The sequence below is a fragment of the Tamandua tetradactyla genome, chromosome 4 (assembly GCF_023851605.1).
Source record: "Tamandua tetradactyla isolate mTamTet1 chromosome 4, mTamTet1.pri, whole genome shotgun sequence".
Lineage (NCBI taxonomy): Eukaryota > Metazoa > Chordata > Mammalia > Pilosa > Myrmecophagidae > Tamandua > Tamandua tetradactyla.
In genome coordinates, this window is record NC_135330.1 from 88,725,394 (window position 1) to 88,740,966 (window position 15,573).

Genomic DNA, 15,573 nt, shown 5'->3' on the forward strand with positions numbered 1-15,573 from the left:
GGTGATAACTTTTGATTATATGGTTTCCATGGACATGTGTCATCACCCATTCAAGATGAGATTGCCAGTGAAGCCAGTTAACAGGGAAACATTTTGAGACAAAAGCTTTAGAGCCATCAGAGCCAACAGAGCCCACACAACCAGAGACCTTTAGAAATGCATAAAGTGTCCCCAGAAAGCCATAGAATAAGCTTGTAGAGAAATATAACAAGCATTTCTGTGTGCTTTTGAAGCTAAGAGAGAAACTCTGAACATCATCAGCTTTCATAAACCAAGTTACTGTTCCCTGGATGCCTTAGTTTGGAAACTTTTAGAGCTTTGTCTTAATTTGGATATTGTCACAACCTTAAAACTATAAACTTGCAGCTTATTAAATTCTTCACTATAAAAGCAGTCCAGTTGCTGGTTTATTGTGTTGTAGCAGCTTGTAAAGCTATACAAATGGCTTTTTAAAAGGTAATTTATTAATTTATAGGTTTACTAAGGCCACAAAAAATATCCAAACTAAGGCATCCAGAGAGAGTATCTTTACTCAAACATAGCTGATATCTGTCTCATGGGAAGGCATGTGTCTGTCATATGCTGGTCCTGTTCCCAGTTCCATTGCTTCCAACTTCTGATTTCAGTGACTTCCTCTCTAAGATTCTGTGGGACTTCACTTAGCTGTTCCAGGGCAAAACTCAAGAATTAATTTCTTAGCTTCTCTTCTTTATCTCCAGGTTCTTGCTTACTTGACATCTCATGGCAAGGCACTTGGCAAAGTCTGCTGGGCTCTCTATCTTCAAATGACCAACACTGCTCATCTGTTTTCTTTGCACTCTAAAACTCTCCATATATCTGCATGTATGTCATCTCTGAAGCAACCTCAAAATATTTCTCCTTTTAAAGGACACTAATAAACTAACAAAGACCCAGCTTAATTGGGTGGAGTCACATCTCCATCTAATCAAATGGTCATACCCACAATTGCATGTGGCACATCTCCATGGAAATTATCCAAAGTTCCCACTTCACAAAAGCGAATCAAGATTCAAAGTAACATGGCTACCCCCACAAGATTTGATCAAGGAATTGGACATGGTGTTCTGGGGTACATAACAGTTTAAAATCAGCAGTGTTCAATTTTATTAATGCTTTATCTCAAAAAGTAGTTTTATTTCTATATTCTAGAATTAAATTTCTTATTACAAAATTTGGGTGAATCTTAATAAAAAATTTATTCATACTTAAGATGAATAAAAGAGCCTAGCATTAACCATATTATTTTCTTTTTAACAGGTTTCATGAAATATGCCTGGAAATCATTTTTTGTTTGTCCAGGTGGTTATTTCATGATGTATTTTTTACATCTTTTAATTTACTGTTTTAATTAGAGAAGTTGTACATTTACAGAAAGAGTATGCAGAAAATACAGGATTCTTGTATACCCCTACCACATGGAAATACATGCTGTTTTTTCTACTATTCACACTTTGTATCTGTGTGGTAGTTTTGTTACAATTGATAAAATAATTTTAGAACATAATTTATACTGATTCACAGTTTGTGTTGTACTGTCCCTTGCTTTTAAAAAATGTATTCTAGTTACATATACATCCTAAATTTCCACTTTATCCACATTCAAATATATAATTCAGTGATGCTACTTACATTCAAGGTATTGTGTTGCAATCATCACCATCCATTACCAAATATCTTTCTTCACTATAAAAAGGAACTGTATATACATTAAATATTAGTTCCTCATTCCCTTCTCCCACACCAGCCTTAGTAATCTTCATTCCTTTTGATCCATGTTTCAGTCAACCATCAAAAAAAAACTGTTAATGACTTTTTAAAGCTCTTGAGCTGTGATATTGAATACAAAATCTCTGCTAAGTGGATCCATGTCACGGTCAGGTTCACATGTTAAGTTGGCCAGGTGATGGTACCCATTGGTCTGGTTGGGCAAGTGCTGGCCTGTCTGTTGCTATGAGGATGTTTCATAGAATTAAATAATGATCACATCAGCTGTATCCATTTGTAATCAGCCAAGGGGAAAGTCTTCTACAATTAGTGATGTTTCATCTAATTAATGGAAGGCTTTTAAGGAGGATTCAGGAGAGACAGGTTTTCTCTTCCTGCTTTGGACAACAAGACCTCCCTGTGGAGTTTGTCCAGATCATTCATCAGAGTTGTCAACTTCACAGTCTGCCTTATGGGTTTTGGATTTTATATTCCCACAGTTACATGAGAAACTTTTATAAATTTTATATCTATGGATATTTCTTTCTGATTCTTTTTCTCTAGTGAACCCTAATTAATACAGTCCTTATCAACAAATTTAGTCTGACCCAGCTTTACATTCCTCCCACCACTCTCACACCCTTAAAATCCATTGTCACAAATTTCTCCCTGATTTCTGTCTATATTAAGTGGAAAACACATGCAGTTCTTTTGGAGTATAATGTACCTCCTCATGGGTGATACTTTGTACCACACATTTTGGGGCCTGTTAGGACTTTAGTCTAGTTATAGGTCTGGAAGAAATGGGGGGTGGTGAGGGTGGTTCATGAAAAGAATTAGAAATATCTTCAAAGCCAATTGCTCCAGTGCATTCATTTGCAGTTTCCTCTGGTGAAACATGATTAATCACTCTAGGGTTAATCCCTTCAGGTGGAGGTTGGTTGGCCAACTCCTTAGGGCAGGCTATAGCTGGGGCAGCTATGTTGGCAGGGAAGGCTATTAAAAGTTTATCTAGAAAAGATTCAATGCGACCTAGGCTTTCAACCTCCCCACTGACATCATTATCAATCCATAAATTGTCATTCCATTTTTCAGTGCCCCACTCCTTTCCAATCACTGCCTTCACTTTAAAGGCAGAAAATGCAAGATTGAGATTTCAGTTTATGTTGTAAAGTTGCTACCCTAACAATAAGATTCTGAGTCTTATTTTCAGAGATCTCAAGTTTGCAGCTACTGGAAATAAGATTTTCCTTCATGGCACTCATAGAAACATGTATTTACATCTGCCATCCTGCCACATAAGCTTCTCATTTGAAGACTTCCTCTCTTCTCTTTCCCTGATTAATGTATACAGCATATCTAACAACAACCAGCCAGAAACTCTGTACCTCCTATTTTCACAAAACTCCATAAAGGTGTTGAAAACATTATCCCCAGAGCTTGGCTTCACATAAGCAAAGTTTTAGAAGAATCTAATGGTGATATTTTGACTATTTCTTTTTTGCCAGCTCACCCCATGGATTGGCAGTGTCATTCTGATTATGTGAAACAGAGTCCTTAATGCCTTTGAGTCTGGTCCAAATAGAAAACCAGTTGTTAAAACCCATTTTTAAGATTCTATTTCTTAAGAACCACCCCTGCTACTAAGCTGCATTAGCTATGGTTCTCTAGAGAAACTGAATCAGTGGGAGATATCTGTAGATATAAAAATTTTAAAAGTGGCTCACATAACCATGGGAATGCAGATTCCAAGGTCTTTAGGACATTCTGTGAATTGGTGACTCCAATGAAAGTCCTCAATGAACTCTCAGGAGGGGCTTGCTGGCAACCATGGGACTGTAAGGATCTAAGGTCTGTAGGGCAGGCTGCAAGCTGATAACTGTTATAAGTTGACTCTCCCCTTAGCTCATTAAAAATGCAAACAGCTGTGGATATAGCCAACGTAATCATGATTTAAGTTCATGAAATGTATTCATAGCCACAGACAGGCCCGCTCAGGCCCAACCAGATGACTGGGCACCACCACCTAACCAAGTTGACATGTGAACCTGACCATGACAGCACCCTCTCTCTTTTTGTTTTTGTCAACCAAGCTAAAGGTCCATCAATTTTATTGATTTTCTCAAAGAACCAACTTCTTGTTTTATTGATTTTCATGATTGTTTTCATGTTAACATGAAATAAAGAAATGAAATAAATACTTAATTTATTTCTCCTCTAATCTTTGCGATTTCTTTCCTTTTGTTTGCTTTATGGTTAATACACTGTTCTTTCTCTTGTTCATCCAAGTGAAGAGTTAATTCCTCAGTTTTTGCTCATTCTTCTCTTTTGACATAGGTATTTAAGGCAATAAGTTTCCTTCTTAGCACAGCCTTTGCTACATCCCATAAATTTTGACATTTTGCATCTTCATTTCATTTGTCTCAAGATTTTTACTGATTTCCTCTGTAATTTCTTACTTTACCCACTGGTTGTTTAAGTCTGTGTGGTTTCACATCCACATATTTGTGAATTTTCTGACCCTCTGCCTGTTATTGATTTCCAACTTCATTCCATTATGAAAGTGTTTGTATGATTTCAATCTTTCAAAATTTATAGAAACTTGTTTGTGACCCAGCATATGGTCTATCTTTGAGAATGATCTATGACAACGTGAGAAAAAGGTATATACTCCTGTTGTGGGGTGTAATGTTCTATGAGTCTATTAAGTCTAATTCATTTATTGTATTATTCAAATTCTCTGTTTCCTTTCTGATCTTTCTATAGATGTTCTATCCATTGATAGGAGTGGGAAATTGAAGTCTCCAACTATTATGGAAGAATTGTCATTTCTCCCATCAATGCTTTCAGCGTTTGCCTCATGTACTTTGCCACACTCCTGCTTGGTGCATAAATGTTTATGATTGTTATGTCTTCTTTTTGGATTGTTCCTTTTATACAATATATGTTGTCATTCTTTGTCTCTTTTAATTGTTTTACATTTGAAATCTAATTTGTTGGATATTAGTATAGCTACTCCTGTTCTTTTCTGATTGTTGTTTGCAGGAAATATCTTTTTCCAACCTATCACTTTCAACCTATGTGTCCTTGGTCCTATAGACAGCACACAGATTTGTCCTGTATTTTTATCCATTCTGCTAGTCTTTGTCTTTTGATTGGGAATTTAATCCATTAACATCTAGTGTTATTACTGGAAAGTCTGGACTTTCTTTTTCCATTTTGCCTTTTGGACTTTATTTATCATATCTAAACTTTTTTCTCTTTTTATCTTCACTGATAGTCTTCATTTCTACACTCTTCACACCTACACCTTTCTTTCCTGCCATTTCCTATCTGCCTTGAAGTACTTCCTTTAGTATTTCTAGCAAAGCTGGTCCCTTGGTCACAAATTCTGTCAGTGATTTTTTGTCTGAAAATGTTTTAATTTCCCAATTTTTTTTTCATGGGCAGGATCTGGGAAATGAACCCAGGTTTCCAGCATGGCAGGCGAGAATTCTGCCACTGAGCCACCATTGCCCACCTTCTCCCAGTCATTTTTGAAAGGCAATTTTGCTGGATATAGAATTTTTGGTTGGCAGTTTTTCTCCTTTAGAATCTTAAATATATCTTAACACTGGCTTCTTACCTTCATAGTTTCTGTGAGAAATCTACACATAGTCTTATAGAGTTACTCTGGTATGGGATGAATTGCTTTTCTTTTGCAACTTTCAAATTTCTCTCTTTCTCTTTGACACATAACAGTCTAACTAGTAAGGTCTTGGAATATGTCAATTTGGATCTATACTCTTTGGGGTATGTTTCACTTCTTGGATCTGTGCTTTTGTTTTTAATAAGAGATGTGAAATTTTCAGTGATAATTTCATTCATCAGTCCTTCTCCTCCTTTTCTCACCTCTTTTCTTTCTGAGATACATACAACACACTTATTCATATGCTTCATGTTGTCATTCAATTTCCTGTTAACCTGCTCATATTTTTTCCCATTCTTTTCTTTATTTCTTTTTGTGGGTGTAAAATTTCACATGTCAAGTCCTCTAGTTCCCTAATCCTTTCTTCTGCCCTTCAAATCTATCATTGCAGGTTGCCATTGATTTTTTTCATCTCTTCTACTGTGCCTTTCATTACCATCACTTCTGTAATTTCTTCCAAACTTTTGATTTCTTCCTTTTTTCAACCCAATGCCTTCTTTCTTATAATATAAAAGCAAAGTCTTTAATTTTTCAGGTGTTTTAAAAAACAAATTTTATACTTAAGCCAGCCTTGGAGATAAGCACAAAATTTACCAGTTTGCATTTTGCTACCCATGCCAATTCAAGCACCCACTTTATGTACAGCTCTATTTTAGGTGCAATAAAAGGGATTCTTAAGCTTAGAAGCACGATTTCACTTTCTGGAATTGTATTACCTCTTTTTCTAGAGGGCAAAAAATAAGTTAAATGCCATTGTTTACTATTAACCTGCCCAAATCCACTTTTGACTCATGGAAAGGCTATTTTCTGTCCAATTTAAAATGTAATGAACTCAATTACTACTTCCCCCCAAATAAAAAGCAAGCTCCATTTTATTAAAAAAATAAGCCATTTTTCATTCTAGAGCACTTTCTAAAAAGTATTACAAAAAATTAATTTGAACTTTTCTATAAATTTCTTCTGCTTCCAACAATGCCTTTTCTTGTACAAGGCATACCAGGCATCTTTTAATGCTGCTTTTTCTTTCCAAAAAAAATGTACTATATCTTGAGGTCAAACCATTTCCAAGATTCATGATAAAAATAATATTTTTCAAAACATTAATGGTGGATCACCTATAATTACCTTGATGAAGTAAAAAAAAATATGAAAGCAGTTGACACTAAAATAGCTATTCCAAATATCTGGGTTTGAACTATTTTAAAAAACTGTTTATTTTGTAAGCATGCATGCCTAGTCCAAAGGAATTATGTTTTAAAAATCTTTTGGTCAAATAAATTACAACCCCCCTTTTAGTTCAACCTAATATAAGTGATATCTAGAAAATATTCCACATTATTAAGTCTGTCCTAAAATTTTCAGATTCTAAAGCTGCACCTGAGGTACAGTTTTATTTTATTTTTTAATTTTTTGATTTTTATTTTTTCTCTCTATTATCATTTTATTTCTTTTTCTGTTGTCTTTCTATTTCTTTTTCTGAATCGATGCAAATGTACTAAGAAATGATGAATATGCATCTATGTGATGATATTAAGAATTACTGATTGTATATGTAGAATGGAATGATTTCTAAATGTTGTTAGTTAATTTTTTTAATTAATAAAAAAAAGAAGACAACCATGCTTCTTCTGGTATTGAATTATACATGAAGCATCCATGACTGGCTCCAAATGAGCCCCAAGATGAGTCTCCCTCCTAATGCTGCTATGATTATAAGAGGAAATTCAGACATAGGCTTCCAGGGCTGCATGAAACTCCATGAGACATTGTACCACCTGCTGAAATTTTGTTCTCTCCTCTGGATCTAAGGCCCAGCAACAGGCCTTCACAGCAAATAGTTCATCAGGACAGTTGACTGACTGGACCATTCAGCAACCATATTTCAAGTACACAGCCACCTCAAAGGGATTGGTATTTACATATGGAAGTTGACACAGAGTCGTGAACTCCCACAGAATCACTCCAAAGGCCCACACATCATTAGCACTGGACAACACATTATTAAATAGATTTTCAAGAGCCACCCACAAAACTGGCCTGTTTTCATTGTCCCCTAGATAGTGATAATCCATGAGGAGCAAATCTCTGGAGGTGGAATTATCTGTGATCTTAAATTGAACTGTATCATAAGTAACACAGTTCCTAGGAGCTAGATCTTTGTGGAAGACTTCTTTTCTGGCCAGATAGCTCATTCTACAGACAATCTGAATGGTCATGTGTACCTGGTATTTTTGAGAAATTACCTGAGGATTATTGGCCTCTACTAATTCACACTTCCTTAAGAACAATTAAGGTTCCCCCAGTTCATGTAAGGCAATATCACCATGGGCCTTCTTCTTCTATATACACATGAGTAAGACAATTTGTGTGATGAAAACCTCCTAGCTTACAACTTTAAGTAAGCATCATTAACACCTGAATTCCAGAAGCTTGATCTTTAACTGCTTTTACAAATGCCTGCTTTTCATTATTTGGATCTTTTTCATGTATTAGAATCCCAAAAAAAATATGCTCCAAAGTACCTTCTTGGAGTGTGTCTTTTAGCGTTATCTTCTGTCTGGATATTGCTATATCTTTCACTTTGGCTTTGGCCTCCAAAATAGTGATACTTCTTAGGATGTTCTTCTTATTTGCTAAGTAGGATAACTGGTAATGGGAGTTGCATTGTTGAGCATGTCGTCTCTCAGATACTGAGTCATCTGGGTGGATGACTGAGACAACCCTTTGGAACTACTGCTGTCACTGATGCTGTTAGCCAGTTCAATTCTTTTCATACTATGAAGGTGCAAAACAGCTAATATTGCTGCAGGAAATATTACTGCACAGCACACCTCTACAGATATAAAAGTGGCTGGAGCTGCATGTACAAGATCATGAATAGTTCCACTAGTGCTTTTGTCCAAGGCTGAAGTTTTTACTTCCTCAGGTTTTTGTAGTACATTTTCCTTCATTTAAAATTTGAGACTAAACTTTTTTGAAGAATTTACTGTCAAGTTGAGTTGCACTAGAATAATAACTTCATAATCTACTTTGCCAGTACAGGAAGGCTTGACCCAAAACAATGATAAAGTGTGAGGAACTTCCCCCAAATAGAAATGTTGACTTGAGACATGTCCATAGCAGCAAAATCGTCTACTTGAAATCCCAGCTTATAGTAAACCTTGGACTTTGCATGCCAAGTGAAGTGCAGGAAATTTGTCTCACTGGGCACTAATAGGTTAAAGGACAGAACATAGTGACTAATAAGATCATTTCTCACATAATAAAAGCCTGCATCAAGACTGATTAGCCAGCACAACTCATCCTCACTCAGGTAGTTGCTCACGCTGGGCCTCACGGACACAGGTGGCAATGCACAGTGTCATGGGGCAGAGGGACTGACAGCTCTAGACACAGGCAGAACCAGCAGGAGCAGGAGCAGCAGTGACAGTGGTGGGGCCTTCAGGCTGTGGGTCCTCAGAAGCCCCCCTGAACAGTCCTGTGCAGGGCCACCACCACTGCTGCCACTGTCATTGCCACTGCAAAAAAGGAGCAACCATCAGCCACTGCATTGCTGCTGCCCACCCTTGGCCCTAAGCCCCTCACAGCACTGAGCCAAGGGCAACTGTCCAGCTCATTGTGCCACTGGCATGTGGGAGTCAGGCACTGCTTCAGACCACTGGAGTGTACTGCAGTCACCACCTTTGCAACATACTCATCCACTGCAGGAAGCTGCTCATGGGGGTGGGCCACTGCACACCACAGCTGCCATCACCCAATTCCTTCTTTATGTTCTCCATCAATTCATTGATTTCATTTTTTATGATATTTTCCATATCTGCTTGAACATCCACAATAAATTGTTTCAACCCCTGTATCTCACTTGAATTGTTCATTTGTTTCTTTGACTGGGCCATAGCTTCAATTTTCCTAGTATGACTCATTATTTTTATGCAGGCATTTGATTTTTTTAATTTGTTCTTGCTGGATGACTTGGTTCTCTATCATTTCTTTGACATTCAGTTCAACTTATTCTAGACTTCTAGCATAGGTTCTGTTTAACTGAACAGAATTTTGCAGTTCTTGCTTTTCTGTTCCTTGCCATGTCTATACAGAACCTTTATATTTTGAAGAAGGTCTTCTGAAATATTATAGACCCCAGTCAGATTTTCCCAGACTGCACTGGCCTCCTCTCAGGAGGAAAGAGTTACCTACATCAGTTTTCTTTGAGGAAGAGACCCAGCAGGTTGACACTTTCCTATGGAGCCTCTAGACTCCGTGTTTTTCCTATCCTGCCCAGTACATGGTGCTTGTCTGCCCACAGCTTCCCAGCAACATAAAGTGGTGTGTTTTTTTTTAACGTCAGCACTCTCCCTGCTGGGGGTGTGGTTGAGGCAGAGGGGAGTTTGTAGCTTGGCCTGAATTGCTTTAGTTTTCCCATCCCTGTGGCCTGAATTCTTTGAGGGAGGTATTCCACTTGATATGGACCCCACCTTTCTCTTGGGGCAACTACAGACTTTAGGGAATTAACTCTTCACCTGTCTAGTTACTTTGTCTCTCAGAAAAGCTTAATTCTACCCTTGCCTGAGCCAATGATGGAGCCTGAGAAGCCTTGTAGTGCTACCTAATGGGAGTTCTGTGTGGGGTCTCAGCCAGTCCACCTTTACCAGACTGGTATATGCTGTGTGTCCAATTACTGATGTGGCCCCAGCAATTGTTCTGTACTGTTCCTGGTTATCTACTAGGTGCTCTGGAGGATGAACTAATCTCCACACCTCACTAACTACCATATTGCCCCCTCCTTCTCACTCTTACAGTTATTGTAATACCCAAATACACATTCTGTAAGGCCTACACCCCTGACGAGCAGGAAGTAGTTACAGAAAACAGACCATCACCTTTAGCAACCCTTAAGATTAAGGGGCTAGAAATCTTTGAGGGGAAAGTTGTGCAGGGACCTGAGAGGGGATTAAAGACACCATAAAGAAGCCCTTGAGCAAGGATGTTTAATCAAGTTCAGAAGGTCCTTTCCTGAACAGACAACCTGCCTGGGGCTACCTGCCTAAGCAAAACACCTGGAAGAAGCCAACCTGTCCAGGTGCCAATGTAGAGAGCTGTGAGGAAAGGAAAAGAGCCCAGAACTAGGAGTGGTAAGAGGGAGTAAGAAAAGATAAATAATAAACAGTGCCTGGGCCAACCAACCCCTCCTTAATGAGTCATCTACCACCAAGTAAACACAAAGGAGACAAAAGTGGAAGGTAGTAAAATATTTAATAAAATGATAAAAGGAATTTCAAAATCTATAAATCAGATAGCTGCACAGTGCTGGGGCCTCTCATTTCTTATTCACATTGTCTTGTAAGAGCGCCTACTTGTCCTCTTATGTTTACTTAAATTTTCTACCTGCCTGCTCTAAAATGTAAACCTAACTTATTACACTACAAACCTGTATATTGCAAACTTTTTACATACACTTTAAAGATTAATGTAATTTAAAATAATTAGGAACTTGCAGAAGGTCAAGATGGGCTACAGGTAAATTTAAAGTTTTATCAAAAGGAAAAGGAGGCATGAAGGTGTTAATGCTAAATTACATACATGCTGGAGACTTATACGAAAATTCTCACCTGTGGCAGGCATTTATGGGCTATTTAAATCAGAGTAGGTAAATGGCCTTACTGTACCACAATATTTCTCAGCTCTCCAAAGTAAAAACTGCTGCAGTTCTAATTAATTTTTCCTGGAGGCATATTCTCTTGGATGTGAAGGCTTTTTATATGATAGGAGTAACCTAAGACCACATCCCTTCATCCAGATTGGCTACAGTCATCCTATTGTTGTGGAAATGTTGATTAGATTACACAGAAATAGGTGAAGACAGATGAATAGTTTAATAAATTATAGTTAACTATATGGCATATTAACAGTCTCTCAGTTTAGGGAAATTGAATTCAAGATCACTGACCAATAATACCTGCTAACAGATTATTTTCTGCAGTTTATTTCATCAAAAATTTTATATCATCAGTAAATTCAAAGTCCTTTGTTTTTTCTTACTCTAACTTTTAAATTTATAAATAAGTGATTATTTACATGAGTATCTCCAACAAATTACATTTTATAGGCCACTCAATCTTGGTGAAATGTGTAATTATTTATTTTTATTACACCTATGGTATGGTAAATTCCATAATACAAAATTTAAACATATGGATATCTATAATTTCTAAACAGGTGAGGGCTAACATTCCAAATTTATTATGGCACAAGTTCCCTTTTTTTTTGAAAATTGACCAGATTATATCCAAACTTCTTGACAAATTCCTCAGAAAATGGATCACAATTTCTAAGTTCATGGAACCTCATTTTGTTGGATGAGGGTCTCAGATGTGACAACTACTGCTCATAAAGGAAATCAGTACCCCCACTGCTTGTTTAGCATTCATTCATCTTATATTCCCCCCTCCTCCGTATTTTGACATCTGAAATCTACAGTATTTGCTCCTCTTATATCAAATTTATAGTTCTTTGCTGGAGAAGCTCTTGATAAAAATGGCATCTATTTTGGAAAAGAATAGAAACTTCAGATAGACCTAAATACAAAAATCACAATAAGCAGCACAGGGATGTTAAGCCCGAACCCTCAGTACCATCAGCTCCTATGTGAAAAATGTTATGGTAACTTACAGTGGATGAACCTGAGTTAAATCATGTTCCCAAACAAAGTGATTGGAAAATAAATACACTTCTACTATATCCTTTACTGAGTATAGTACAAGGTAGTATAAGATTTTTGGCAAAATTTAACACTTAACTAGAAGGTCTTAGGTGATGTTTTGTACAAATACATGAGAAGCACTAAAACTTCATCAGATACCAAATAAAGCACTATGACAAATGGAATATTGTGATAACCAGGACAAAGTAAATGTTGAGTTTTCCTGGAGCTTTGGAAACTTTGAATGTTGTAAAAAGATTTTAAAATAAGCAAAATTTAATACAATGATAAATAGATTATTGTCTTGCAGGAAGATAGAATAGCAGAGATTTCTGTGGGACTGGAGCTTTAAAATTAAGAAATTATTTCCTACCAGTGATTTCTATTGATAATAATATGGAATAAGGTACAGGAAGCATTAAGTATGACTAGAAATGGAATTTTGGCCAGATCAAGAGTGTGAAAATCTAACTAGGAGATTTGAGTTTTATCATTCACTAATTTAAAAATGTAAATTCTATATATGTAATTTAAGAGCTGATTAGACCACGTGTATTTTCAAGTAACTCAAGTTCATTGGAGGGAGACATTCAATGAGACATTATTAGAAAATGTGCACTTCTTATATAGGAATCTAGATATGGTGCAATGACAATGCAAAAGAAGAATGTTGAATTCATCTTGATGCTTTTGGGTTGATTTCTTAATGATCTTTCATTCAATGAGGCTCTCATGAAGTAATCACTACATTAGCCCAAGAGGCAGATAGATGAGATGACAATTCTCAAAACAATTGTGATCAAGAAGGTGCATTCTACTAGATCTGGTGTTAAACACTTAGATTCAATTTATAACAATTGTGGAATTTGTCCTATTCTTCAGTTTGTGGATTACATTCACCCCCAAAAACGAAATCATGAGAACTGTTTTGAAGCTTCTTCAGTGGATTGCTAATGACACATTTAAGGCTGGTAGCAGTTTCTTTTCATTTGCCGAATTAAGTCTGTGTCACTATATTTTCCCCAACCTATGAACCACACACAGTTCAGTGAATGGGCCACCACTGAGATGTCAGAAAAGCTTGACTGGGACTGAAGTAGAGGGTAGTGCTTAGAGCAATGGATGAAAAGCTTCCTACATTGAAAAAAACTGTGAGTCATCACTCTCAGAACTATTCCTTCAGAAATCTGGGAATAAGGAAGAATGCAACAGTTTTAATAACTAAGTTTATAAAAAACATTTGACTAATATTCTGAAAGATAGACATTTGAGACATAGCCAAAAAATAAACAACAAAATGATAGTCAGTGGTTTGCTTGTTTTTGTGAGTAAAATAATGGCACTGAGGTAAATTTCCACTATAGGGATATAGTGATGAATTGTTTTCTACACATTAACCTGGAAATTCATTCAGTACATTTCAAATATGGTTAACCCTGATTATTTTTTAGAGACCAGAAACTTAGTGACAAAATTACACTCTTTAAAGATTGAAAGTGCCTAGTCTGTATTGAATGTCAGCATAAATCTTTAAAGCATAAAAGTGCATTTGTAAACAACAGGCACAAGCACACAAAATCAGCCAAAATTTTCATAGGATGCTGGAGATTAAATGATGAGTGAGTCTGTGGGGGAGAGGGGGAGCAAACCTGGAATGGACTGAAGAGGATTTAAATTGTAGTGCCTAAAGTGGAAATTTCTGAGAAAAAACAGTTCAGAAAAAAGAGATACATGAATTTTTAGTTCATTGTATCTTTCTGGCTTAAGTGTTTCAGCTGGAATATCTTAGGAAAATTAATCACAATTGAAGTCTGACAGTAGAATTAATTATCAAGTTTAAATACAATTAAATATTATATATGTACTATGATTATATTTCTGATGTTTGAGATGACATAGGTGACCTAAGGGCAAGAATGTGCTCCTGTATTTCAAATGACCAGGGAAATTTACAAGCCAGTCATTGATGTCATATATTTTTATTTAGTCTCACAATTCTCTGTCTTCAACTCATATCATTAGAAAATTCTTTGTTTTGCAGATGGAGAAGAAATACATGGTGCTCAGCCTCCACATTTCTAATGTACACTATGCTTAAAGCATCACAATTGTGATAAAGTGGCATTCTGGAACCAGTTAGTACTATTTAGTGACAACCAATTGATATATGTTCTGGGATTTTGTGAGCAGTTATTGATGGTTTCTACCTCAGAAGTCATAAAGATCCTAATAAACACAACAAATACTTTTTAGAGAGTGGATTCTAAACATCTATCAGCACCCTACTTCAATTGTGCCTCAGAAGTTTAAATTGTGTTCTTTGAATTGACTTTTATTTCAACTATGGTATATAGTATATTGGATCATAGACAGATGTATACCACATACCTCTGTTTAAGTCATGAGATGTTTGCAATTTTGACCTGGCTAAGGTGTGACCAATCATCAAGCAAGCTTACATATTCTCCTCCTTGGGGCATTCAGATATTTATCCCTGACAAGCATTCTACAGGGGAGGATGAGCAGAAATCTTAGAATTGGTTTAGGGAGTTTGTACTTTGGAAACAAGAATCCTGGGAAAAAGTAACAATATGCTATATGTCTCTAAGGTTAACTTTCACTTCCATGTGTCAAAGGGGATGACAATTTCTGTCACTTGTCCCCATTTTCAGTAGGATTGGGTAGGGATGTTCCAGGATTATGAGTGGGTTAAGGTGAACTTTGATAATGTTGCCAAATGTGCCATCATTTGAAGGTTCCTCTCAGGTCCTGTTTCTTCCTCACTCACACTTCTCATTTCCTACTGACCTACTTCACAGGAACAAGGAAGAAACTTATCCAAGTTCTGGGGAACTTGAGGAAGCTCCTATCTTGTTGATGTCTTTAATCAACAAAGCAGTTATACTTCAATAACTTCTTTTTTAACATGGGCAATCACCAGGAATTGAACCCGGGTCCTCTGGCATGGCAGGCAAGCATTCTTGCCTGCTGAGCCACCGTGGCCCTACTTCAACAACTTTAACTCCATTTACTTTCATGATATAACTTCATTGTACTGTTTTATGAAGTGGTCATAATGTTAGGCATGTGTAATTTTTTAAATAAAATTTTGTATGTTATGTTCTATAGGATATCTGCAATTTTTACATGCTTCATCTTGTGTTTGAAGCTTAAATGTGTGTAAAAATCCCTTCACATAGGATATTGCCAATGTTATGTCCTGCCAGAGAGAAACTGATTTCAAAATCCAATGCCTTTCTGCAATTCTCTTCTTCCTCTATTCACCTTGGAAAATCAAATTGAGTTATCAGATATCAGCTTCTGAGCTGAATATGTTAGTTCACTTTATAACATTAATTAAAGAACTGCTTGTACTTTTCTCTGTAAAAATCATACCATAGTTTGTATCTTTGTTTCTACTATGGAAATTTCAAGAGAGAAAGAACATGTAGGTCTTTTTATG

At 36.6% G+C, this 15,573-nt stretch overlaps 1 pseudogene; it reads right to left on the reverse strand.

The window, feature by feature from the left end:
• Positions 1 to 7,137: 7,137 nt before the first annotated feature.
• Positions 7,138 to 9,228, reverse strand: LOC143680350 (tyrosine-protein kinase RYK pseudogene; annotated as a pseudogene).
• Between the last annotated feature and the right edge of the window lie 6,345 nt (positions 9,229 to 15,573).